Genomic DNA, 24,659 nt, shown 5'->3' on the forward strand with positions numbered 1-24,659 from the left:
TGTGGAGGCCGTATCATAACCCCTTTCAGTGAACGCAAGCGTTGCCCGTAAGCGGTTTTGAACAGCTTTCCTAGATGCATCTCGGATGGATGTGTTCATGGTCGAAATTCAGCCTGGTAATCTTTTCTAGACTCACATTTAAGGCTCTGTTTCACAGTGGACAGTTTCTTTTTTAAATACACTGATGTAGGAAAAATGTGCACTGGCTTGGAAACTAAAGAGACTGCTGTGAAAAGCACAGACGACCAAAGCTGCCTTGTTGGGTTTGTGCGACAACTAGTTAAAGGTCCCAGACCCGCAGTAGAAACTGAACAGTATAAAAAGGTGCTTCGGCGCTTCCTGTGAATTCTCTTATGGCTGCTGTGTCCATAAGTGTAAGGGTTTCTTGTTTATTCCGTTGCTTTTAAAGAGGTCTCGCTTTTTTCCCCCAACCTTAATTCTGTGTCATTTTGCTTAGAAAACGTCTCAGAGTTCTGCACTGAAGAAGTACATTTTTGATGAACATTTAGTAGCAAACTCTTTAACTATTTAGTTTGACTTCTTTCTCTCATGGTGTTGGAGGAGATGCTTTTGGTAGCACAACCCAAAAGATGCGAGTGTGAATCCAAGAACCAGGTGAGTAAGGCATCCTATTACTTAAGCGTAAGCATACCAGCTTAACTTGGGATTGTTCAACTCTCTTTTAACAAAAAATTCCTTCCAGGCTTTTGTAAGAATGGTTGTTTATTATAAATACAATAATTTTAGAGGAATGTCATAACTTTATATTTAAAAGTTGTCTAGATGGATCCTTTTCTTCAAGCAAACTGTGCATAAAAAGCATACAGTGACTAAAAGAATTCAAAGCATTTTCAGTACTGGAAGTTATTTTGTAGACCTCCAGTATGGAGAATGTTTTGATTTTTTTGGTATTTTATTTCTTCTTGTAACTTACTTTAAAAACAGTCAGGAGTATGAAAGGTGTTCTGATTTCAGTAGATTGCTTTCAGGTAAGGATTTGTAGTTAATTTTCCTCCACAAAATGCACCTGTTAAAGGTGCCGTGAGTTTGGTTTTCCTCCATATGTAAAGTATGAAATGCCAGAATTATTTTTTTTTTGACACTCAGAAGCTTTAGAAATCTGAGTCTTCTTCCTAAAACTGTGGGAGGGAAAATGGAAGAGATCTAATAATTGTTTTAAGAAGCAAATCACCAAAATCTTGGTGTTCTGTAACTTGTTTCTTCGTATTATGGTGAGTTACCTGTCACGGCTATGTTGAACTAACAGTATGTTATATGCGAAACGTGTCTGTTCACCGGGTTATTTTCTGTGTCCGTCACATTGAAGGAAATAACGAGGGTGGCTGAGGAAGCTTTCAGAGTTACGGTATCTTGATTTATGACCTTTTCCTTTGCTTGTTCACAGTATAAAGAGAATGTCCAAGAGCTAGAGCCTCCCCCCAAACCCCACTTCCTAAGTGTGTCCCATTTGGCCTTTCTTATGGTTTTGGGTCCTTCCCATCTTCCGAAAGATCTTTTAGAAGTTCAGAAGACAAAGACAGCAGCAGTTTACTCTTAATCCACGTACGTACTGCACGTTTAGCAATACACGGATGTCTCCAAAATTGGAAGCGAGTCTGTCAAAATGTTAAATACTTTCACCAGCTTGAAGAAAACCTGTTTCATGATAATATTTCACTTATATTTGCAATGGCTTTTTTCTTTTCAAGTTTTTTCCATCACAAATGTACATGACACTTCTTATGTAGTCTTCCCTATGCCCTTCCTCCGAAGGCAAGAGATGACTGTCTTTGAGGATGGTGACTGATCTTCAGAGAGACGGCCCCTTTCCCCCAACTTTTGCATCTGGTTTGGCTGCAGATTCATCTTACCTTGTTAGCAATGTCGCCAATCAATTACAATCATCATAATTCCTTCATATGCCAAATCCACCTGCTCCACAAATGCTTAGCACTTAGATGCTCAAATCATCTCATTGTTTAACCTAATTAAGACAATATTTGTGGCCCACCTGGGGCAAACCTAAGGTTTTAGGTTTCGAGCTTGTCTGATGTTTGGCTAGTGTAAGCTATAAAAGGCTGAAAATGCATTGCTTCATCTAAATATGTGCAAGGGGTCTAAACGCGATTGTAATGTCTTATAGTTCTGTGATGAAAATAACTGGTTTTTATAGCATTTTGAGAGGATAATTCCAGTGGAGTCAGCCAGAAGATCCTAAGCTAGGATCTAGGAACTTGTTCTCTGCTGTGAAATATGATTTGAGGGTGCTAGCAATTGCTCGCATCATTGTAGGAACAAGTAAATTTGTGATGCAAAGGTGAGTAAGTGCAGTTGCTGAAGAAACCAGGCACGTGGAGCTGAATTCCAGGAGGGTGATACATGTCCTCCGCAGCCCTTCAGGTCGGTCCCATGGTGGCAAATGTGTGTCACTTATATCTAGGGTTGGCTGAACTGTGTGGCTTTGCAGAGCTTCTGGCTGCAAATGTGTCTCTAACATTCAAATGAATACTTATACTTCTCTGCCCTGACTTGTACTGTAGTAAAAAATGTGTGTTTAATAGCTGCAATTACAGCGTGATCTGTTGAGGCCTGCTCTGACTTATTTGCAGTTCAATTATTTAGAATTCATTTTTCAGGGCGGTACCACGTACTTTGTGCGAGAGCGACTATTTTACAGCTGCAGAACTACTTAAATGAAGTTGTCAGAACCAGCTGCACATCCTTCCCCTCCTCCTGGCCTTACGTGGGCAGCGTTTCCCTCAGAGCTGCAAGGCTGGAACTCCGAGAGACACCTGAATTTCTCTCTGATGCTGGCACTGCTCTGTTGTCCTGCGCAGATGATGATCGGAGCTGTCTCCTGACCGCGTGCAGTAAGGAGTTGTTGGGGCTGCACTGGCTCCAGCCCGCAGCTGTGCTCTTCGTAACGCTTCGGTCCGTGCCCGAGGTAGCCCTAGTAAGACGCTTCCAGTCCTGGCTCCGCAGTGGCAGTTCTGTGCCTTCCGGAGCTGCTTTCTGCTTTCTGAAAAGCAATTGCTGCCGCATTTTTCCTTTCACTTGTCCCTGTTCTGCTATGTTCCATACACAGACGATTAGTTTTGGCAAGTGCTCCCTGAAATTTTTTTTCAGAGTAGGAGTGAGCTGCTGGTTTAAGTGAGAACTATATTAGGGATACATCCCAGGCCTTCCCCTTCTTTTACTGTTATACTCGGCTTTAGTTCCCCTTTGCTTTATAGTTTTGCTACCATTAGATAGATCTCCTTTCAAGGTGTGTCTCCCATCCAGCACAGCCTTCCTGTTTGCCCCGTTTCCTTGCTTCACGCTTCGCTCCTGTCATTGCCTCTCAACTCCTTGCACATCTAAACTCTCAAGGGTATTTTTACCATTGCTGACGCAACCAAATCTCTCTCTTCCTTGCCCTTTATCTAATACTGAAGTATATTGGGAGATTATGTAAAGTCTGTTTCATAAAGCATACTAAGCAGTTGTGTATTAATCACTGATTTGATTCTAGACGCTTGTTGTACTCGCTGTTGATGATCTTGCGAACAGCAGCGGCTGATCCACTCCAGCATTCAGCAGCCTGCGGTTTCAGATAATGTTTTAGCAAGGATTCCACGCCTGCACTTTCTGAAAGCGATGCCTTACGATGTTTCCAGCAGTGTCAGCAGTACAGTCGTAAAAGAACCTACTTGGTAAGCAACAGAAGAGCGCTTGAGAAATTCCACACACCTGCCTTAGGATTTTATGACCTCTGCTGGCTTCCAGGGGCTGCAGTCCCTTGAATTAATTTGGATTTCCCTCTGCACCGTCCCGATTCCGTGATAACACGGTGCTGGTGAGGTATGCAGAGGTATAGCTGAACTGACATGCTACAGATTACTGAGATCCACAAACCGTGCTTGACCACTAGAAATAAGCTAGCATTGTTCTAATTTTAACCTTTTTTTGCTATAACTTCGGATGTTTCTGAGGTTACAAGAGGTCAGTTTATACAAAGAGTTCTGAAACGCTGGAACTCGCCAGTAGCCGTATTTCTCTTGTTTCTTTCCCACCCGACCCTTGCATTTAAAGCCCAGTTTTCATTTTACGGCCTCTGTACTCTCAGTCATTCGAAGATGTAGGCAGCCTGCAACACACAATATGATGGAAAGAACAAGAACGGCCACAGAGCAGCGTTGGGTGTTGGAAGTCGTGGGTCCTTCAAATCCTTTTCAGTTTTTACCTGCAGCAAGAGCTACTCAGAAACAGGAGTCCTTTCGTGAAACAATTAAGCCAGAGTTTGAAAGTAATTTTCTTTCTTGCTCTCAGCGCTCTGAGACTTTGAAAATCTAACTCCTTGTTTGTAGGAACCACCTGGTGTCCAGACCAAGTGCACCTGTGGCACCTAAATACTGGTTCTTGTGAAAATACTGTTTTAACTTCTCTGCCTCAGTATACGTACTTCATGGTGCAGAGCGCTTTCAGCTTTTGTTTTACTAGGCTAAACAAGTTACTAAGTGGTAGGTTCTTGATTCCTGCTACCAGTTCTCTGCACCTTTTCTAGACTGAATGACACTACTTTGACTAGCCAAACTTTACTACCACATGAACAAATGGAAATGTTGCTTTCCAGGCATGAAAAATAGTGTTGGTAAAGGAACAGAGCTGCTTTCTCCGAGCACAGAACAATGATGTTTATTGGAGCAAGCAAAAGTCTGTTTACAGAAAGTTCGTAGCTCTGCCCCAATCTTATCTTGCCCTTTAAAACTGAGGTGGTTTGTTATTTTTCCATTGAACTCTTAAAGAAGGTCTTATAATCCAGAGACAATTTCAAGTATTCCACGTGTAAACCTGATCTATTCCAGCCATTTGGGTTTTATGGCTTTTTGTTTCCCCCTGCTACTTACTGGGTGTGTTTTTTGTGTAAGGAGGGGTTTGTTCCATCATAACTCATTGACTTGTCCTGCTTGATGGTGTGAATTCATGGTTCTGTAGTCACTTCAAACTCAAGTGGCCTCTTCCTCAGTTTTTGGAGGGGTAAGTTAGGTCAGCTAATCTATCCAGTGTGGGATTCCCCTTCGAGTTGTGTGGTGGTTTGTCTTCCTTTTTTTTTGGTTGTTGTTATGGTCTTAAAAATTCCCAATTCTGCAAATCCTACGCCCATCCACCCCACAAGAACACTTCCTAAAAATCAGTGTTACTAGAGGTAAGTACATGACCAATATATGGTTTGTAGTATACGTGAAACACAAAAATGGCAAAATAGTTTCGAATTAAGCTGTTTAAAAAACCCCAAAACCAAACCCCTGATGTTCTGCTTTTCACTTATTTAGCCTTGTGTTTGATTTTTAACGGGCCTACCTTAAAGAGGTGGTTTGGGCCGGGAAGTTATATTTGGAAAATGTTAATTAATTGGGATGGAACACTTAATTCGATAAGCACAGAAGTGAGGCATTAAGTTTCAGCAGAAGGAAGGCTGCTGTTCTGTTTCATCAGATTTCTTGGTATTTTCTATTTTCAGGAAAATGTTTGGTCATTTCTGAAAAAGAAGGGACCCTTTAAGAGGTGTCTCAATCCTCAAAACAGGAGTTTTGCTATATAATTATTCATCGTTAAAAGTTTTGTTTGGGGATTTTTGCTGCGTGTAGTACGGAATGTAACGACTAGAGGGAAAAAAAGTATTTCTGGTATGTGAGAGGGACTAAATCTTTCTTTTCCCTGTATGTTCACAGGGCCAGTACAAGAACTACAGCAGATGAAAAAAAACGTTAAAAATTATTTAACAACATACACAGAAGATGACTTGCATTTATCAAATGGTTCTTTTAAAATTCGAGAAACTCTCCCTGATGCAAACAGACGCATCAAACATTATCTCCGACACTCTATTTATTTTTATAGTTACAACATCTCGTTTACAGTCATTTCATGCTGTATATAGCACTGATTGTTTTTTCTTGCAAGATTAAGAGCAGAGTTTCCAACTGTCATCCTCAAGGTCACAGGCCTGGCAGAAGATTCTTCTCTCGTTTTTTGCAAGCTGTAAAGTAATAAAATGACCCCAAAACCAAACCAGACAATCGCGCTTAGGTTCAAGAAAGTAAGGGAGTATCTGTTCTGCGACAATTTCTCCTGCAAGACGGAAAGTATTAGCAAAATCAGAGGTGGGAACTTGCAGCCTGAGTGACGGCCGTACATCAACGGCTGCCACACGTGGCATGAAGAACCCAAGTGACCGAATGCTGAAGCGATGGGTGCTGCAGTCTGCGATGCACAGTTAACGGGAGTTCAAATAACGGTGGTTCTGAAAGGTTTGCAAAGTATTGCCTATTTCCTATCTGTAAATCCAGCATTTCCAGCGTGTGAAATCCAAACACCGATTGCGGGCGCTTCAGTAACAATCACTCCAAATTGAAGAAGGCACACTGAGCCTTGTATGGCCACAGACCTTTAGCTGAGACCAGACAACAATAATCTAGTCTCTAAAGTATGCAAAAAGCATGAGAGAGCATCAGGCTGACTGGCTGAGTGTCAAGTCCTACTTGTAAAAGGTATGACTTAAAATGGAAAGCCTTTGTGACAGTTTATGCTAACTGAGTGTGTATAGCCTGCGCGGAGAGTTATTTTCCACCTATTCGTGAATACACAAGCGAGGAAATTTGGCTTCAAGCACAGAGGGGTGCAGGCAGTTCTTTTGTTTAGTCAAATAAATATTTTTCCAATGGATGTTTAACTAGTTCTAATTTATGGGGAACAGATGGCTTTTCTTCATTAGTAATTGTTTTTCCAGAACATAACTCTGTATTAAAATTTGTGGGGATTCACGGGCTCTTTTGCCATAGGTAAAGCTCTTTCTTGAAACCACTTGATTTTTTTTTTTTTTTTTCAAATGAAAAACTGAGGCAACTTCCTCAAACCTCCGAAGCCTGTTACTTTATTACATTCTGTTTTTTCTTAGAGGCACCGGCTGTTAATCTTGTTGTTCCCTGGAAGGAAAATCCTTAAGTGTTTATCGGATGCAGGCGTAATACAAGTTCACTGAAACTGCCGCTGCTTTTAAGTCAGGTAAGATGCGACGGCATCACATCCAGATGTCAGATGCCAGTCCTGAAAACTCTTCTGAATCCGCCTGTGTTCAAAATTAAGTGTTCAGGATTTTCTGATAATGAAAGAGTTGTATTCTTGTTTTGGGAGGAGTGAGCAGTTTCATGCTTATGTCTCTACCCTTGTCCCACTAAAACGGGCGCCGTACCCCTTGCTGTAGGAGCAAGGACAGGAACCGAGGCCTCTCACGTTATAAATGCTCCTGCCGGAAGCGTATCGTTAAGTTCTGTTTAAAGCAGATTAAGTATTTCGAGCAATAGGAGCGACACCAGGGAGTTTTTAACCTTAATAACTGATAGGCTGATCTGACAAGGCTTTCACAGCCGAAGTCACTGTTGTGTACGCCTTCACAGATACAGCGCCCGTCTCGTTATGGAAACATACCTACAGCTTGACTAGCATTTTCCTTTTATGACATATTTAGAGCTCTCTACAGTCCTTTAAGGTATATTCATACAAATCTGCGGAGGAAGTTCTCTGAGACACAAGTATTTGAAACACCAGCGTCTAGTTATGTTGACTTGGAGCTGGAAATTTTAAAGGTCCAGAATTCAGTGATCACAGCATTTTTTCCCACTGACAGAGGCACATTTTTAGGTACCAGCTTCCAAAGTTAGGTGTACAGGTCTTCCTCTTACTAGGAAAAAAACCAAACCCAAACAGATTTGCATCTTTCTTTTGTTTAGGCACCGAGGTAAGTAATACATTCATTAACTTGTCAACAAACTCCTCTGCCATGTGTCGCTGTCTTGTACGCAGCACACGGAAATTGTCCCGGTGCCTCACGAGAAGTTGCTCCGTGTCTCTCCTTTTGCGATCCATGCACTGGGCCGTGACCTTTCTCTTCTAAATTTCTTTATTCAAGTTACAGGCACCACCTCTGCGTACAGGTTTTGAAGTGGTCGGTGCCCCGTTGCCAGTGCTAACCATCAAAGGGCACGAGAGCCAGGCTCGCGCTGGCGCGAGCGGGAGCGTGGCTACGGTCCAGCTCTGCCTGCTGTGTGCTGGCTCCGTACGGTTCGGGTTGCTCTTTTTGAAGGGACTGAGACGCTGGCTGTGTTTCTTGCTTCTCTCCTCACCCTGCTGGAGGCCCCAGAGCCCCTGTTTGTTAGCCTTTTTTTTTTGTTTGTTTGCTTTGAGACCGTGGATGTACTGTAAAACTGTTTTCATTACCTGGATTTTTCATTACCTGGCTTACCTACCTGTTGGTACAAAATCTATCAATACAGAGGGGGAACGGGGCTGGAAGGGCAGCGAGTGGTTAGCTGTTACTTCAAACAGGAAGATAATTAAACCCTTCAGCAGCAGGGTGATCTGCGAGAGGCAGAGCACCCTGTTACCAGATGTGATTGCAGGGGCAGTTTTTCTTTTTGAGTGTCTTTCGTTCTTGGAAGAGCCTGTGCTTTATCCCAGGAGACTACAGAGTCCTTTTTATGCAGCTGAACATCTTTTTACAGATGTCTTACAGATAGGAAACTGTATCCTGTTTTACAGGTAGGGACCTGAGGGGCAAAGAGTGTGTCCAATTTTTAAAGAAATTGTAAGGGATTTAAAAAAAATTAGTAATATAATACTCTGAAAGATGCCATAAAGAGGAAACGTGCTACTCTAAGGGTGTAGCTCAACAGGAAAGCTCTGCTGCATGATGCTGCGTGAAGTGTCCAGCCACCTTAGCGTTGCTGATTTCAGTGCACTCACTGAGGCACGTAATTACTCCAGGAAATAACATTTCAGTATTTCACAATCAGCGTTTCTCTGTGTTTACTCCTCACATCATTCTGTTTCTATTTCTTCTGGTCTTCCAGACCGGACTTTGAGCCCTTGCTGTAGTGCTGCTGAAGGCAAGAGTTTCTCCTGCAGCTCAAAGGCAAAATGTTGCTGCCTTTATCATTTTTTAGCCGTCGGACAATTGTCACCTGTGAGGAATGGGGGGGTAGGGGCACAAACATGAAAATTTTTTCTTTTAATGCAGACAGACTGATGAAAGATAAATTTGGTGCTCTTGGGTTTGTGGGTTGGGGTTTGTTTGAGGGGGTTTTTGAGGGGGGGTGTTTTTTATTTGTTTTTTTGTTTGTTTTGTTTGTTTGGGGGTTTTGAGGTAAAGCTGAGTTTATACAAGTATAAAGCTGGGCAGGCCACATAATGGATATTGCTACGGCCTCCAGCCAGAGCTGGAGGAGCCATCAGTCAGTTTTAACCTGATGAAGGGCAGAGATGGATATAAATCCCCCTCTCCAACAAGATGTAAACATTTTTCTTTTAGACTGCTTGCTTTTTCCTTTGTCAAACTTGTAGAACAAAGGGAGCCATTTGAAGGAGAAACGTCTGGACCACAAGTGCTTAGTTTGTTAATGGGGTTTGTTCTGATCAGCCGGGGCTTGGTACTGGAAGACTAGTCTTTGTTATGCAGCCTCTCGGTAGCTCTAGTTTCACGTAGAGGAGAGCTGAAATGCAGTGAAATTACAGCCTTGGTTTCCCGTATTTACTGACATTCCCTACAAAGTCGTTGCCCCCAAATACAAGGGTATTAATTACAGCTAGAGAGAAGCGTGGTGACTCCAAGGTCGAGAGATGAGAGCACGTATCTGGAGTTTCCGTCACAACTGATTATGCTGATGTAACTATTAAAAGTTACAGGGCTGTATTTCTTACGTGGATGCTTGCTTCCAATTAAAGAAAACGCCTGTGCTGTAAGAACTCAAGAATAGATTCCAATTTTTATCTTTAACTTAATTTCTTAATGCCTTTCTCACGTGAATGCTCGCGTATTCATTTTCTGGGCAAATGCGGTTTGTGCATTTGTTGGATGAGTTTAAGACTGCGTGTGTACTTACCTGATGCCTTTAGAGGCAAGCCTTGCCTGCAGCTCAAGATAAAGCGGGCCTCAGAGTCTTGTCTTATTTTCTTCCTCTTTGGTGCATCTCTTTTCCCTCTCTCATTTACTGCCTGTCTGTATGGGGGCGCTTCAGACGGTTAATCTAGTCAGGTGAATTTAACACTGATTACTCAGACCAAAACGGACAGTACGGGTGCACTCATTCGAGAACCGAGGCATTTTGAAGCGAGTTACACTGCAGAAACAAAAGCTCCTTGAATTCTGATGAGAGCACTCACATTGCAATGAGAGACGTGGAAGGACTTCAATTAAAAGTTAAATTCAAGTTCTTTTTCCCAAGTGACTCTTTGCAAACACAAAGGACTCGGTTCTCTTAACTCCAGCATCATGATAGAAGAATGAATCCACGCCCTTTACTCTTCACCCCAGTACTAATCTCTCTTGTAGCAGAATAATATGCACAATTTCCCTTATAGAAAATACCCTCCGTTTTCACCGGTAACCTTGCTGCTTTAGTTGTGTTTCCGTGCTATCATTGGTACTCTCTGCCCGCCTGCCTTATTGCTCTCCTATTTATGTTTTCGTTATTTACTATGGCTTGCGTATGCTGGTAGATGGAGTACTACTTCTTGACGCAAGTCTTTTATGATGTTTATTGATGAGACGCTTGTGAGAACAGTCTCATTGTATCCTGTTCAGTTACCACTTGTGTTTTGTGTTAATGTGCTGCTTTTCAGAGGCCTTTTCTGTAGGCTGCATAAAACAAGACTCCCAGCTGAGACCGGTTCAGAACATCTCCTCTTGGCATAGCAGCAGCCTTGCTATTTTGTCTAAGTGAGATGCAGTGAATGTGCTGAGGCTTACGTGAGTCAGTGCACCCGAAGCTACGCCAGCTTAGGGCGAAGATCGCGAGGGATGTCAGGTGCACGCTTCCACAGGAATGTACGTATATAGCATATTTATCTAGGGGGAGATTCTCCTATCAGCCATGTGGTTTTGAGATCGTTACTTTTCTTCCATTCTTTTTGAAGCTCTTGATGTGCACCATGACTAGGAGGAGGAAGGAGAGTAGCTTTCAGACTGCTCTTCCCTCTGTATGTAGCCGATACATTTCTATTCAAAGCCGAGGCTGCATTCAGTGTACTGAGGTGTTGGAAGATGCAGAAATAAGGAAGGAAGTGATGATAAGCTACTAAATTGGGACTCAGAAAATTGTCTTCCATTTCTGGGAAATGGTGGCTTTCTTTTATAATCCCAGGCAAGTCAGATTGGTTTGACGTTAGATATCCCATGAAAATCACAGCAGGCTTGAAGGGAAGAGAGGAAAGTATTACAGCCGTAATATCCTTAAACTGGCATAAATCTGCCGCAACCTGAGACGCTTTGCCCCGAGTTGTGTACGTCGTCTTTGACTTTGATGCATTTTCTTCCTGGACCATCTAGACTACGTAGACTCACCCCAAAGGAGTGACATTCTCCGTCTCACTTGGGTGAAGAATAATACCACTTAATGTTCCCTTGCCAGCCTTGGCTTCAGGCTGTAGCTTTTGATCTGTAATTTCGTACAACACCTTGAAGAAAGAGGCCGTGATCTCATTTGTGGCCCCTCCGCAGCCCAAAGAGGGAAATTTATAGAACCGCTGTACAAGGAAGAAAACGTTAATTTAAGAACTTTTAGGTAGCGTGTCTGCCTGGTGAAAGGGGCTGGTCTGGAGCTGCCGGAACAGCAATTGAGACACAAACCAGAGCGTTATTTGTTGGTCACAGAACGTTCGGTGCTTCGCAGCACCCAGCTGAGTCTCAATGACGACGTGACGCGAGAGAAGCGGCGGTTCCCCTTGCTCTCCTCCCCGCCCTGCCTTGCTGGTTCGAGTTCTTTGGCAGCCTGTACGAATGGCCAAATGCATTTTCGTCACTTGTGAAAATGCCTTACTATCAGTCTGCACCCACCATCTGTCAACGAAATTTCAGCGAATAAACATACTGCATTTGGCAAACAGGCTTTAAAAGCAGCGAAAAACAAAGGGCTCAAGTGCCACAATGCGATTTCTGATTTTTAGGGAATGAAACTTTGTATTTTGCAGACACACATAGCAATCTCAAATAGCTAAGCTGCAGAAAAGTGGCTGATGGAATATATAGAAATGTATTTAGCGCAAATTTTCAAGCACTTAGGGCAATTAGGGGTGTGTCTCTCTACCCAAAGTTTCGCCTCTAAAGACAAATTTATTGACTGCAGAGCAAATGTGCGCCCCTTCAGTCTTTCCCGGTAAGGAAAACAGCGTTTTGTGACATGGGAGAAAGTGAGAGTTGATTTTTTTTTTGAAGAGTACCCAAATGAGTGAAGGCTGAGGTCAGGTCTGCAGTGGCAAGGTTTCCTGCCAGCCGCTGTCAAGTGACAATATTGGCGGCTGCAGCATGGCTGGAATACACATCTTTTGCCTGTTTCTGCCAGCGTCGTGAACTTCTCACCAAGATGTTTTATATCTGCAGAAGGCGTAGGCATGCATTGGAGAGAGCCCAGGGCTTTCACCTGTTGACATCGCTATCGCGCTGGCGCTTTGCCTGCGGAAGCCTGGCTATCGAAGGGCTGTGGCGCTCGGGGAAGAAATCCAAGCGGTAGAAGAGTGAGCGTCGCTGCTCGAGCGAGGAAGAACCTACAGCAAATGCAGACCATCCATGTTACGAGAGCTTCGTAAGACGCATTACTACAATTGCACTGCATGCCTTGGGCATCTCGCATGTAATTTTGGACGGTAAAGATCTGTTTCCGGGGATGCTTCCTTACCAGGAGACACAGGGCATTGCAGGATGGAGCATCAAAAGTGCTCAGGCTCCAGGCTTGTGCAGATGACTCCTTCTTTGGAATCATCCTATGGCTTATTTACTTGTGTTACTGACAGCTGTTCTCTTCTGCAAGTATGATATCCTGGCCTGATATTCTGGCCAAATTCTAACTGTAATCCTTACAGCCTGCTTGACTTAAAATAGCCCATACATTAAAATATGTCATTTCTCTTCTAACTGGTGGTGGTGTTTTAAAACAATTTCCATTTTTCACCCCAAGTATGGCTCTTTCAGCTTTGACTGTTGCTCTATTTCTAGCTTGTTAAAGTACTTGGAAGGCATTAAGCATCGCACGCAGAAGACAAGCTATTATAAATATTTAGCTAGTAAAAGCATTTGTGATTTTTTTTTTTTTTTAACTTCAAAGTTAGAAGTAAATGTGCTACTTGTAAAGAATCTTGTATTTTTTGTGGAAAGTTACCTAAGTAAATCTTTCACACTAGTTTGTGACTTTTGACGTTGTGCCAAAATACATCCTACCCCAGTACCACTGGGATCCAGAAGCTAGACAAAGTGTCAGAGAGGCTAAAACACAGCCTGGTGCTGGCATATCCCTAAAAGACTCCGACAGCATCAGGCGTCTCCGAGTGCTATTCAGAATGGTGGTGCTTGTCTGTTCCTTCCTGCAGACCCTCTCAGCTGTCATCCTGTAACCTTCCAGGGGACGGGGGATGCAGCTCTGACCCTCCTCCCAGCCCTCCTGTTGGGCCCTTACAGGACCTAGGTTTTCAGGATGAGAGCCCTCAGTTGCTGTGGCACGGGAAACACGAATTCCTCTTCTGCCTTAGCAGCCTCGTTTCAATGGGAAAACAGCAAGGCCCGCTCAGTTCTTTAAAGGGCGGTTAAAGAGTTTACCCTGGGGTGGGGGGCAACAGTACTTTAGGCTGAAGCTGGGTAAGCAGGACCCTGCAGAACAGAAGGACTTAACTTCAGCAGGGAGCTTAGCTCAAGGAGTCACCCAGACATTTGGCATTTTCTTCTCTTTCCTGACTAGCTTTAAACAGCTCCCTTTCTCATGTTTGAACCCCGCTTCTGAAGCATCTGCCTTTCCTAAAGCACGGTGTCCTCTCCAGGCTTTGTTTTGCACCCTGGGCAGATGCCTGCAGCATCCGTGCCTGGTTATGTCCAGCCATCAGACTTCCCAAGTGTCGGGAGGGTGTTCCTGGCTCCTCCTGTCAGTCCATTCAAGTATTTGTATACGCGGAATGTAGGACACTGTGGGCTGTGTTTTGCAGTTTTGACCCAACTCTGAAGTGCGCAGCGTGACATAGCGATCTCGTTTTTCAGTTGCTTCAATTGATTTTTGACCCAAATGGGTCAAGTCTGGCTGGGTTCCTATTTAGTACTTGAATTGTGTGTTTCCTGTTAGTCTGTGATTTCTTTTCAAGACCACGCCAGCCTCACGTCTGGTAGTGTACCATTTGCACTCTGGTTTTTTCTTTTCAAAAAATAGCCATATAAACAGAAATAGTTGAGTGGTGCCGGTCGGAGAGGATCAATCAGTAAAACAGTTTTCTTTTTTTCTCAGGAAAGAAGAGGTGGAGTCCGTGGCTGTGTTTTCCTTTCTGTCAGAAGCTCTGGGCGATCCCCCGAAGGCTGAATAGCCTCTCCAGGCCTTGCTCTTAGGCTGTAAAATAGGAGCATCGGTACATCTTTTCCTCATAGAAGCATTTTCTGGATAAAATTGCGAGGTACTTAAGTGCAACAGTACCGGAGTCTGCACAATAACGGGATAAATGTTTCTTCATTATTTGATTAATAGCCTATTAACACAGCTGGACAAATAAGTGAAAGTACATTTTGTCTCTGTTTTAAGAAAATGGAGAATTTTATCTATTCTTATCTTAACAGAGTATTTTAGCAAAGAGGTTTGAAGAAATCTGTGGCAAAGAATGCTTGTGAAACAGCTAATCTTAGATAAATAAAAGTTGAAGTATTGAAAGAAGGCAAATGTTGAAGTCTAAGACAAAACTATTTGCAAAAGGAGCCTGGTTTCACTCACATGAGCTATTTATCAAGTGCTCTGCAAGGATAGGGTTTCAAAAAAATGTAAATGGCTCAGAGTATTTAGGCCAAAAACTTATTGCAGAAAATTACTTAGAGAATATTAGTAAATGTGAGAATTGGAAAGTGTTCAATGGCAATTCATAAACAAAGTATATTTTCCTAATATACTTGTCCCCTGGATTGTCAGTTCCATGTCAAAATGTTACCTTTTCCTTGTAGTCAGGCACAAAGACGGGGGGAAGGGAAGTCTGAAGGGAAGGTGTTCAAGATCATCTTTATCTTAAGAATCTGGAAAAGCTCCACTATAAAAGCCTTCCCTGCTTTTCAGAGCAGGCTTAGACTCAAACCGACATACCCAGGATGGCGTGAGCGCTGCTCAGTCTCGAAGCCGTCCTTATCTGCTTCCCCCTGGGTGCTAAAGGCACCACAAGCCGCTGGAGAAAGCATTACATGTTTTCATCATGTGTTTTTATTTTAATTGGACTGGATTTACGCTGTGTCTAGATGTGCTTTCAAGAAGCTGTGGCTTTCATATTTTTTCGTTGAGACTGACCAGATAATTTATAGCTCCTAGGGCTGATGACTTAGCACTTTCCAAGTCTGATCTGGAGCCAGGCACTGCGGTAATTATTTTGCAGTTGATTTCGAAGGGACCTTTGGAAGCTCCTCTTGGGATGGGTGAGGCTCAGGGGCAGCCCAGCAGAGGCACTGACAAAACAGCCAAGGGGGTCACGGGCAGTTCATGCAAACTCCGAATCTCACCGCTGCCCTTCTTTTCCAGCAGAAGCTTCCAGTCCATGATGAAAGTGCCTGATGTTCCTCTGTAGAAAACAGCAGAACTAGAGCACGTATATCTGGTTTGCTGAAAAGATGTGCTAAAATCATTGCAACTTAATCCATCGCCTTTTGCTGCTCCTTCCAACAACTGAAGATCCGTAATCACATTATTCAACAGCTTGAGGATCTCTAAATCTGCTTTTCACTTTTAAGTGCCACTTCTTGATTATTCTGTTACGCTCAAAAGGCAAACTGAGATGAGATTTATTTCAGAAAGGAACAAAGGTAAAATAACAAGGGAGTCAAGCTACTGCCCAAACTCGGGGGCATATGGAAACCGCATGCTAAGTGTGGTGTTATCCCTGCCTAGATTTTCCCTGGATCTGTGTATTGCCCTTTGTATATCGGGAGAAGATGGAAACAAGGGAGAAGCCGTTTCTAGCCGTACTTGCATAGAGGATATAGTTGCCTGCCTTTCTGCCTCTGCTGTTTCATTATAGTCCATGGTAGTTCTGCCAGTTGAATCTGTCCTGTAGGTCTCTCCAGTCATTTCATGGGAATGGTATTTCTTCTACAACCTGACAGCTTTTAAAGTAACAGTTAAAACAAAACTTTTCTCTAATTAGACAGAACAGGAGCCACTGCCCTCCCTCCTCTTTCTTTAAGTCGCTTAAAAGTCAGCTCCCACACAGAGTTAATGCCCCGCTGACCCGTGTGCACCTGCCCCTTGAGTATGCTACCGTTCAGTAGGGGCAACAGGTTTCCAAGTACTGTGTGCGCACTACTCAGCGTGTCATCTTGACTGATGGAGTTCTTCAAGTGTTCTTAAAAGCTCCAGCCCTCCAGAGCTGCTCAAACATCACTGAGGTTACCTACCACAGAGTCACGCCAGAAACCGGGTATTGGCATGAGATCAACGTGCAACAGCACCTGCAGAAAAAATCCGAGATGCACATTAAGGTCATAGATTATGGGGAAAGCTTAGAGCAACAGCCTCACAAATACTCTAAACCAGTGTATGTATATGCATTATATATATGCAGCAAGACTGAAATAATCTTTGGCAGAGCCTCGGCGTAAGGATCTCTCCAGTGGGTCCTGAGCTGCGTGAAATGCTGCAGAAGCTGATGGTGCCTCTTAAATTTGAAACAGGTCTCTCAAAATGTCAGCTGCTGTTTCATGCACTTCAGGGTAACGCAGGGACTGCAAATGAAACTGTGATGGAAAAAGTCTTGAACTGCCTCTTTCCATGGGAGCCTGTATTGAAGGAGTCCAACTAAAAATGAGGGAAAAAAACCCCAAAAATAAATTAAGAAAAAAAAAAAAAGGGAAAAGCCACATCGTGTTGTAATTTCAGAGCCACCTCATCTCAGGTGTACATCTCCTTTCCGATGCACAGCCAGAATCAAAAACTGAAAGTTGCTGTCACAAAACCCAACTGTTTTTGCCATTTCTAGCAGAATGCTCTTCTCCTCTCTCCCTCCAAAGCATCGCTTCACTTCCCCTGCCCCCGGTCTCTGAACGCTGTCCATAAAGCCTGGCTTCTAGTGATATGTAACGATTGAGTGACTTGCTTGGGGGTGTCTTGGCGTAGAACTGTTTCTGAAACAATACAGTTCATTCACAGTCTCTGTTGGATTTAATGGCTGCTTTCATTCCTGTGTTGTTTTTTCCACTGAAGCATTTTAGGGTGGTTTGGTTTTAAGTCCATCCCTGCCACCTGGATTGCTTACTTCTATTTTTCCAATATTCTGGAAAATGCACTGTCTCACTCGTCTGCTATGGTTGACCCGTATTTCCATCCCTCTCTGCCAAACATTGGCTTTACCCATAATTCCTCTCTTCCTGATTTTTCTGTACTGCCTTCCTTGTCTTTATCCTGGGAAGATCTGCTGGTTTGTTAATCTTCACTCCGTTCTTGTCGGAGCAGTCAAGTACAGGGAGGGGTTAATCTTTTTTTCAGCCTAGGACAACTGTAAAGGGTCTTTGTAGGTGTTGCAGCAACCAAATCTTCGTACAGAGCGTAACTGCATCCTTTAGCCCTATTCACTACGGTTTGATGTCACAGAGATTTCCCTGCACAGGGATACACTTCTGGAGATGATGCCACTTAGCTACTGTAAGTGACTGCAAGCGAACTAGGAGCTGGATATTATTCTCCCCAGGTTTTCCTTTCGTTTGGGCTTGGTTCAGGGACCCCTGTATAATTTTTTTTGTGACCCTCGCATTGCGGACCGTTTCCTGGCTTTCTTTCTTGGCATCAGTCACTCTTCTTGCATTGTAGCTCCCGGGCTTCTGTAGGTTGGTACCCCCGAAATCTCCCCAGCTCAGAGTCGGTCTCTCCGGCTGCCATCTCCGTCACCTACAGCAGAATGCTGTGGATGCGAATGAAGGCCCTTCTTTAACGCCTCCTAGGCCACTGCCTCAGAGGCACGGATGCCCCACCTTACCATCCCCCCGAGCTCTCTGAGAGGCAGAGCACTGCTGTTTTTCAGTGCACAGCAGGACTTTATTTTCTACACCTGTTCTCTGACAAACGTGGAAGTGTGCTTAGACTTCCTAGTGACCTACCCATTACAGCTCTTTATGCCCTTTATTATGGCACTTTAATGACTTCCATCTATCAAAATATAGCTGAGAATTCGTACTCTTCCATATGCGCCGAGACTTGCTGGGAGGGGGAATGTCACGCGCAAGGCAATGAGCCTGCCTTGCTTAGTGAGCTGAATAATTAGTAATTTACAAATGCAGTAAACAGTAAACGCGTTCTTGACCTTCCACTCGCACCAGCTGCCTGATGAGGCACCCAGCTGACACGTCCAGCTGCCTCCTCCCCGTGTAAAGCCCCCGCCGAAGCTCCTGCTCGCTCTGTGCTGGTGTTTCAGAAGGCAGTGTGGTACTGCCTACGCTGCATTGTGCTTTCTGATTCATACTAATCCCCTCATCTTCCTATGGAACATTAAACATAATCACGATATTGAAAATGAAGGCGTTGCAGATTTAAAAGTGGGATCTGCTTAACTAAAAATAGCATTAAAGCAAACCCTGTCCTTCTGTGCTGAAGGACTGGCTGGTATTTACAGTGCTGTACAGTCATCAGACTTGAGCATAGGAATAGGAAAGAATGCCAGCCAAGAGGGAGCAGGAATTATAAGCTTGTCCTGGTTTATTCCAAGATCTGCTCCTCCTTTGCTGTGTGACCTTGAGCTTGTCACGCGGTGTGCCCAAACCACCGTTTATTCTTCTGTAATGTAGGTATAAGGCTGGCTTTGCAACTCCTGGGTGTGAATGAAAGACTTCATAATTGCAGAGTGCTAGAGGATCCTCAGAGCTGGAGTGTGATCAGCAGGAGTTACTCACTAGTCATTTTGCTGAATTCTGAAAGAAAAAGATTTTTGCAATAGAGAAGTTCCAGTCATCCCTTGGGAAGAACACGAGACCTTTGTCTTGGCGTACAAGGTCAAGACACAGCTACAATGCACCCTCCGATCTCTAGGCCCAGCTACCATCACTTCTAGGTTCGCTTTGGACGACGCAATGTAATTTGAAGCTAGCTTTTAAATGCTGTTGTACCAAGGCAGCTACGACGGAAGGAAAGCACAGGATTTTCTTAGCTCATTCCTGTTTAGCCTTCTGCTCTCCCCAGCCTTTCTGGTTCCCTTTATGCTTCCACGTGATTCTGTCCAAAGTAGTGTACTGACTCTCAAAACAAGACCATGTTTACAGTAAGAAAGTTTTAGCTTTTAATAGCTAAACTGTACAAATGACATGTCTCCTGAACTCTCTTGCCCCTCTCTAAAGGCTTCACTGTTTTCATTCAACTGATGTGTAAATTGAGAGAGGCTGTTACAGATTTGATGTTGAAATAACCTGGTCAAGAGCTAGAAATATTTTGATATTAAATTAAATCCGTCTCCCTCCTTAGTCCCTTCATTCTAAAAGCTGAGGCTCCAAGGAAAACACCAACTGTCACAAGTCTTGCCAATCTGCTTATGCATCTCACTATATCAGTTTTCCTTCCCTTCGCTCTCCCTATTCTCTGCAGTTGACTCAGGCTTTTTTCTAGGTCTTGAAGCCTATTTAAAACACTACAGCTTGCCTCCCACACTGTCCTTTCTATAGTAACAAGCAGACACAGCCTGCATGCAGATGTCCTGTGATCTGCTTGGGGCCAAGGTCTGCAAGCTAGTCTGGATATTGTAAATGTGTTCAAGACAGCAGGACAATAAAACACCCCAACCCTTTTTTATTCCAATCCAGTGAGAGTGTATTGAATAAGCTAATTACTGCTGGTGTCATTAGCACTGGTGAGCCAGTTAAAGCCCTATTCCATTAGGTTTTTTAATCTCTTTTCATTCTTTAAAGTAACTAAAAGAACTTAAGGAGGAGTTGTTTTCCCCTTTTCTCAGAGCTAACTAGTCTTTGATAGACACCAGTGATTCTAGGGCTTTCAGAGTATTTAAGATACTAGCTCGTTGGCTTAGCTTAGGCAAGTCTCATGGTCAACTGTGTCACCTCAAGCCAACAAGGTACCTCTTGTGCACTTACCTCTCAGCCTCCAGCCAAGGCTTTAACCAGGGAAAAGTTAAAACGTTAGGATGTTTCTGCCTTTAGAAATGCTCGGTGAACAGGATGCGACTTGGGGCAGTCAAAACAATGTAGGAAGGCAAGAATTGTCTTAACTGTGTTGTCATGGACAACCCTGCCACCGTGAAGGAATAACAATGCTATAGTTAACCTCTACCTTACATAGAGCCAAAAGGAGTGAAGGTCCAGGCCCTGCTTTTTGTGGTGACTTGCTGGCTATTATTTTTGGGATGGCTGCCCGGACTTCAAGAGGCGGTATTGTAAACAAGGCTGTGCTTTTCCCTCCTCTTTCTTGCTGTCATATTTAGACACGGCATGACCTGTGGTGATCAAATGGGTTTGGTTTCTTTGCGTGTGTGAAGTTGTCCTTTGCAGTGGGGTGCTACTGTATTTTTGTTGTTGTAAAATTGAAATTTGTGAGAGGCCACATTTCATTTCATGTTCTCTGCTGAGATTTATTCTGGCTTAGGTATTTTTTAGGCATCTATCACTGCTGTCATGGCTATAAAAGAGGGGGAAGGATAAGCAGACTACAGGAGATGTTTTTGAACTCAACGGAATTAATATTTTTCCTTCTATCAGGCTGGATCTGCTCTTTTGGTAACACACCCGTAGTAATAAATCTGGTTCTATATATAGTCATAGGCGGCAACAGCCAACTAAATTGCATATAGACAGCACTGGGGAGAGAATCCAGGATGCTCTGTTTAAAAAGCTGCAGGTCTCGACCGCTGGTGTTCAAGAACAGCTCACGCTATTTTGCCGACTGGTAGCCCCTCCTCCGTGGAGGGGAGACTGTCACGGCCACATGGAGACGCACATGTTTTAACCGGTCTGATGCCATCTAGCAGATCTATACATAAGCAGACATTTACATAACAGAAGGTGGTAGGACTCGTACAAAGTTTGTGCTTTATCTCCAATACACTCAAGCGTACTCTTGGGTGTTGCTAGCTGAAGCTGAGATTTTCTGCTTCTAATTAAAAGAGCATCTGTTTTCAATATCCTAGAAAAATGATTCCAGGCTAAGAGACATATCCAGAAAATAGCTGCTCCTCTAATTAGGACGCTGAATGCTTATCTGTTTTTCTTCTTCCTCGTATTAAATGGTTTCATTGTATTTGGTCATCATTTATATCACAAGCTACCCAATAAATCAGATAAGAGATGTCAACCTCTATCGCATAATGGCTACTTTAGTCTTTTTAATAAAATAAAATGGTTTATGTATTAAAAATAAAACAATGCACTATTTCATGCCATATTATGTAACTGGCATGATGAGCATAACGCAGGATATGGCATTCGACACTGTGCTGTGACTTGCCATTCTGAAGTGAGGTGTGCTGGTTCCAGACCTAATGGTAGCAGAGATACTCGATAAAGAACAGCGTTTCTTTTAAGGAGGAATGTTGAAACAAATCTACTGCAGTAGCATTTCATTTTACTTTAATGACCTTCAAAAGCCAACATGATTGCACAGCAGTATAAAGGAAGTAATTAAAACATTTTTAAAAAAGAGTTTCAAGGCACAGCTATTTCCAAGCAAGCAACCATGAATAAGCCTAACCTTTTGCTAGTTACAGATAAAAGTGGAGCATCCTGGCAGAGATATGAAAACTAGTAACAAAACCTAGTTTTAGCGCATCAGAACCTAGGAAGATTTTGAGAGAGTCGTTTGGAGCAGACTGTTGATCCAGGTATAAAAGGAGCAGTCAGGGAAGATAAAAGCCGTTGCTGAAAAGCGAAATATTTTGGTTGCATCAGTATTCAGGGAGAAAGTGATCAAAGAAGTTCTTCCAGCAGTACTTTTTTTTTTCTTAACCCTTAAACCAGGCATTAATTGGAGAAATCTTAATCTGAAGGAGCCATAATAAAAGAGGTGGGTTTTTTTACAGAAAAATGGCAGTACTGGTAGTAGATAGTGCCAGAATCTGAGATTATGTATCTTCATGTTCAAAAAGACGTTAAATATGAAATTGCTTATGTAGTAATGTGGCATGTTAGCTGTTCCTCAAAATGCCACCAGAGGCTGGGCTGTCTACAGCTTGGATCCAGGGATGACCGCGGGAGTGACTCGAAGCCTGACCTGCATGCTAGGCGAACGAGTGGAAGCTGTAATCAAGAACACAATCCGTAGGCACGCAGGTAGCTGGAATACGCTAGCGAAGAGGTCAGGGAACCTTTGTAAAAGGGATGTCAACGCCTCACGCCTCCGTGTTAACACTGTCGAAGACCTCAGGAGGTCAGGATGCTGCGTTATTAGTGCACACTAGGGATTTCAGAAAGCATCGAAGAAGGTCCGTTGAGAGGTCTATAAGGGCAGTTTAGCAGCCCTGGGATGAGAGGAAATTAAGAGCCAGATAGCGGAAAACAAAGGGGAGGACTAAGTCCTTGGTTTTCCACCAGAAGGAGGTTGCCAGTAGCATATTCCTATGTTATGTGTAAAAGAGAGAAAAAGCAGGGTGACCAAAGTTATTTGAGGTGATCGACTCAAAAGGCGGCTACAGGGAGTTATAGGATGGCAAATGCAAAGCAAGATACAAAGGGAAAAGAAATATGCGTATATCTAATGTGATTAATAGCGACCAGTTTGCTCTGTGTCTGTGTGTAGACTCTTTATTAGCTATCACCACCTTTCGGAATACCTTCTGAACAGCCAGTGGAATGGTTATTGTAGTTAAAAAGGTAAATAAGATGTTGGGAATTCTTGGGAAAGTAAAGGAAATAAAATAGAAAACACTGTACGGATCCATGGAACGCAGCCTTCGGTACTGTGTGCCTTGTCAGAGGCCCTCAGCCTCATGAAAGGATACATAAAAGTTTCCTAGTTCTAATAAGGATGGTCAGAGGTGTGCGAGTACGGAGACACAAAACAGACAAGGGAGATCTGTAGGGGAATGCTGAGCTCCCCGAAATAATGCACTATGTAGAGAAGGTGAATAGAAATAAATTATCCCATGTCTCAAAATAAGAGAGAGAAGAGCCATCCGAAGAGACTTTTGTGTTTCAAGCAAACGAAAATATTTTTTATATATATACAGCAAAACTGTAACGTTTATGCATTCATTGCTACAGGATTTGTGGGGGCGAAGAGCATGCGTCGTTTTGCAAACGGGTCTTTGGAGCGGGAGTCCATCAGTGGTTGTTGAAGGTGAACTGCACGCACCTCCGAATCAAGCAGAACTTAAGCTATTAGCTCTTGGCAAGAAATGTATGGGGAAGGAGGCCCCGCTGTGGGCAGCGTTCCTTCATAAGCGCCCGCGAGTTGCCCCGATGGGAGGGAGGATGCTGGTGAGAGAGCCTGGCTGCTGCTCCCATCCAGTATAGCCGTTCTCAGGTTAATACTTCTGCAACAAATTTACTGAAATAACATAAAATACTAGAACGCATTCAAAAAGGAAATACACGTTCCACTGTGAAACAAGGCATTAACCATTGTTTCCTGGGGTAATTCAGTTTTTTAACTTTCTTGTGTCAGGAGCCGAGGTGGGTTTATCTCATTAACCACTTCTCAAAGCGACATTTCTGACGGGGGAACTGCTTCTGTGATAAACTTTCATCCCACTGTGGTTCTGGTCACAGAATCCTCCTCCTGCCAGTTCTGTCACGTCCCCGTCAGTGCAGGGTAACCGTAGTGCCATCCCTGTGAGCTCGTAAACTTCGCAAGTGGGCTTCCTGTATCGTGTATCCCCAAGGCTTCGTGCTCTTATTTCATTGAGACAGCAGATAATTGAGCACGGTTTTCTAGGCTCTGCAGAAACACCTAAGGGAATGGGAAGAAGACAAAGCAAGTCTGGGAGTTTGGACAAAGTATATCCCTTACTAATAACAGAACCGTGTGAGCCCAGCCCTTTGCAAAGTGAATCCAACGAGTTTATACGCTGCTCTGCGTGGTTAACGATGACACTCATGAGATTACACAGGGGCCTCAACAAGAAAAGAGCAGCCGTCGTGTTTAAATACTGTATTTTAAATACTATATGTGAGAAATACAGCCATCAAGGTACTAAAATCACTGCCTGCGTACTTTATGTCAGCAGCCGTGTCGATTTGATAATAGCGTCAGCTTTTTATCTGGTTACAACATAAAAAAAAATTCTTTGTACAACGTACGTTGTCGTTACAGACTCCGTTGGTAAAACCATGTCTTTGTTAATGGTAATTGATTCTTTCCAAGGCAGCTGAGGTTTGTAGGCAGTACGTGTTCTGGCTTGGCACACTCAGCGCGCACCTTATTAAAAGAGACTGAATAATAATAACAAATATATCTCTGTGGTTCTGTGTTACAGCTTCGAGTTTTTCCCCTCTTCGGTTAACGGTACCTCTGGCACCTGCAGCTGGCATGGTTATAAACGTGGATCCATATCTGCAGGTGGCATGGACTGAAGAGGGACCATCCGCTTTATCGCTTCATCGTAATAATGAACTCGTCGTCGTCATCAACAGGGACATGGAAGAAGCTGAGGTGCCAGCAAAAGGCAAAATTCTGGTTATTTCAATCAGTCTAACAAATGAAAAG

At 43.4% G+C, this 24,659-nt stretch overlaps 1 long non-coding RNA gene across 1 annotated transcript; it reads left to right on the forward strand.

The window, feature by feature from the left end:
• The first annotated feature begins 5,714 nt into the window (after nucleotides 1-5,714).
• Nucleotides 5,715-17,347, forward strand: LOC142064513 (uncharacterized). The gene is made up of 3 exons (XR_012663136.1): nucleotides 5,715-6,530; nucleotides 6,938-7,044; nucleotides 14,295-17,347. It is a non-coding gene; the product is annotated as an uncharacterized LOC142064513 (long non-coding RNA).
• The last annotated feature ends 7,312 nt before the right edge of the window (nucleotides 17,348-24,659 follow it).

This window comes from Phalacrocorax aristotelis, chromosome 14 (assembly GCF_949628215.1).
Source record: "Phalacrocorax aristotelis chromosome 14, bGulAri2.1, whole genome shotgun sequence".
Classification (NCBI taxonomy): Eukaryota; Metazoa; Chordata; class Aves; order Suliformes; family Phalacrocoracidae; genus Phalacrocorax; species Phalacrocorax aristotelis.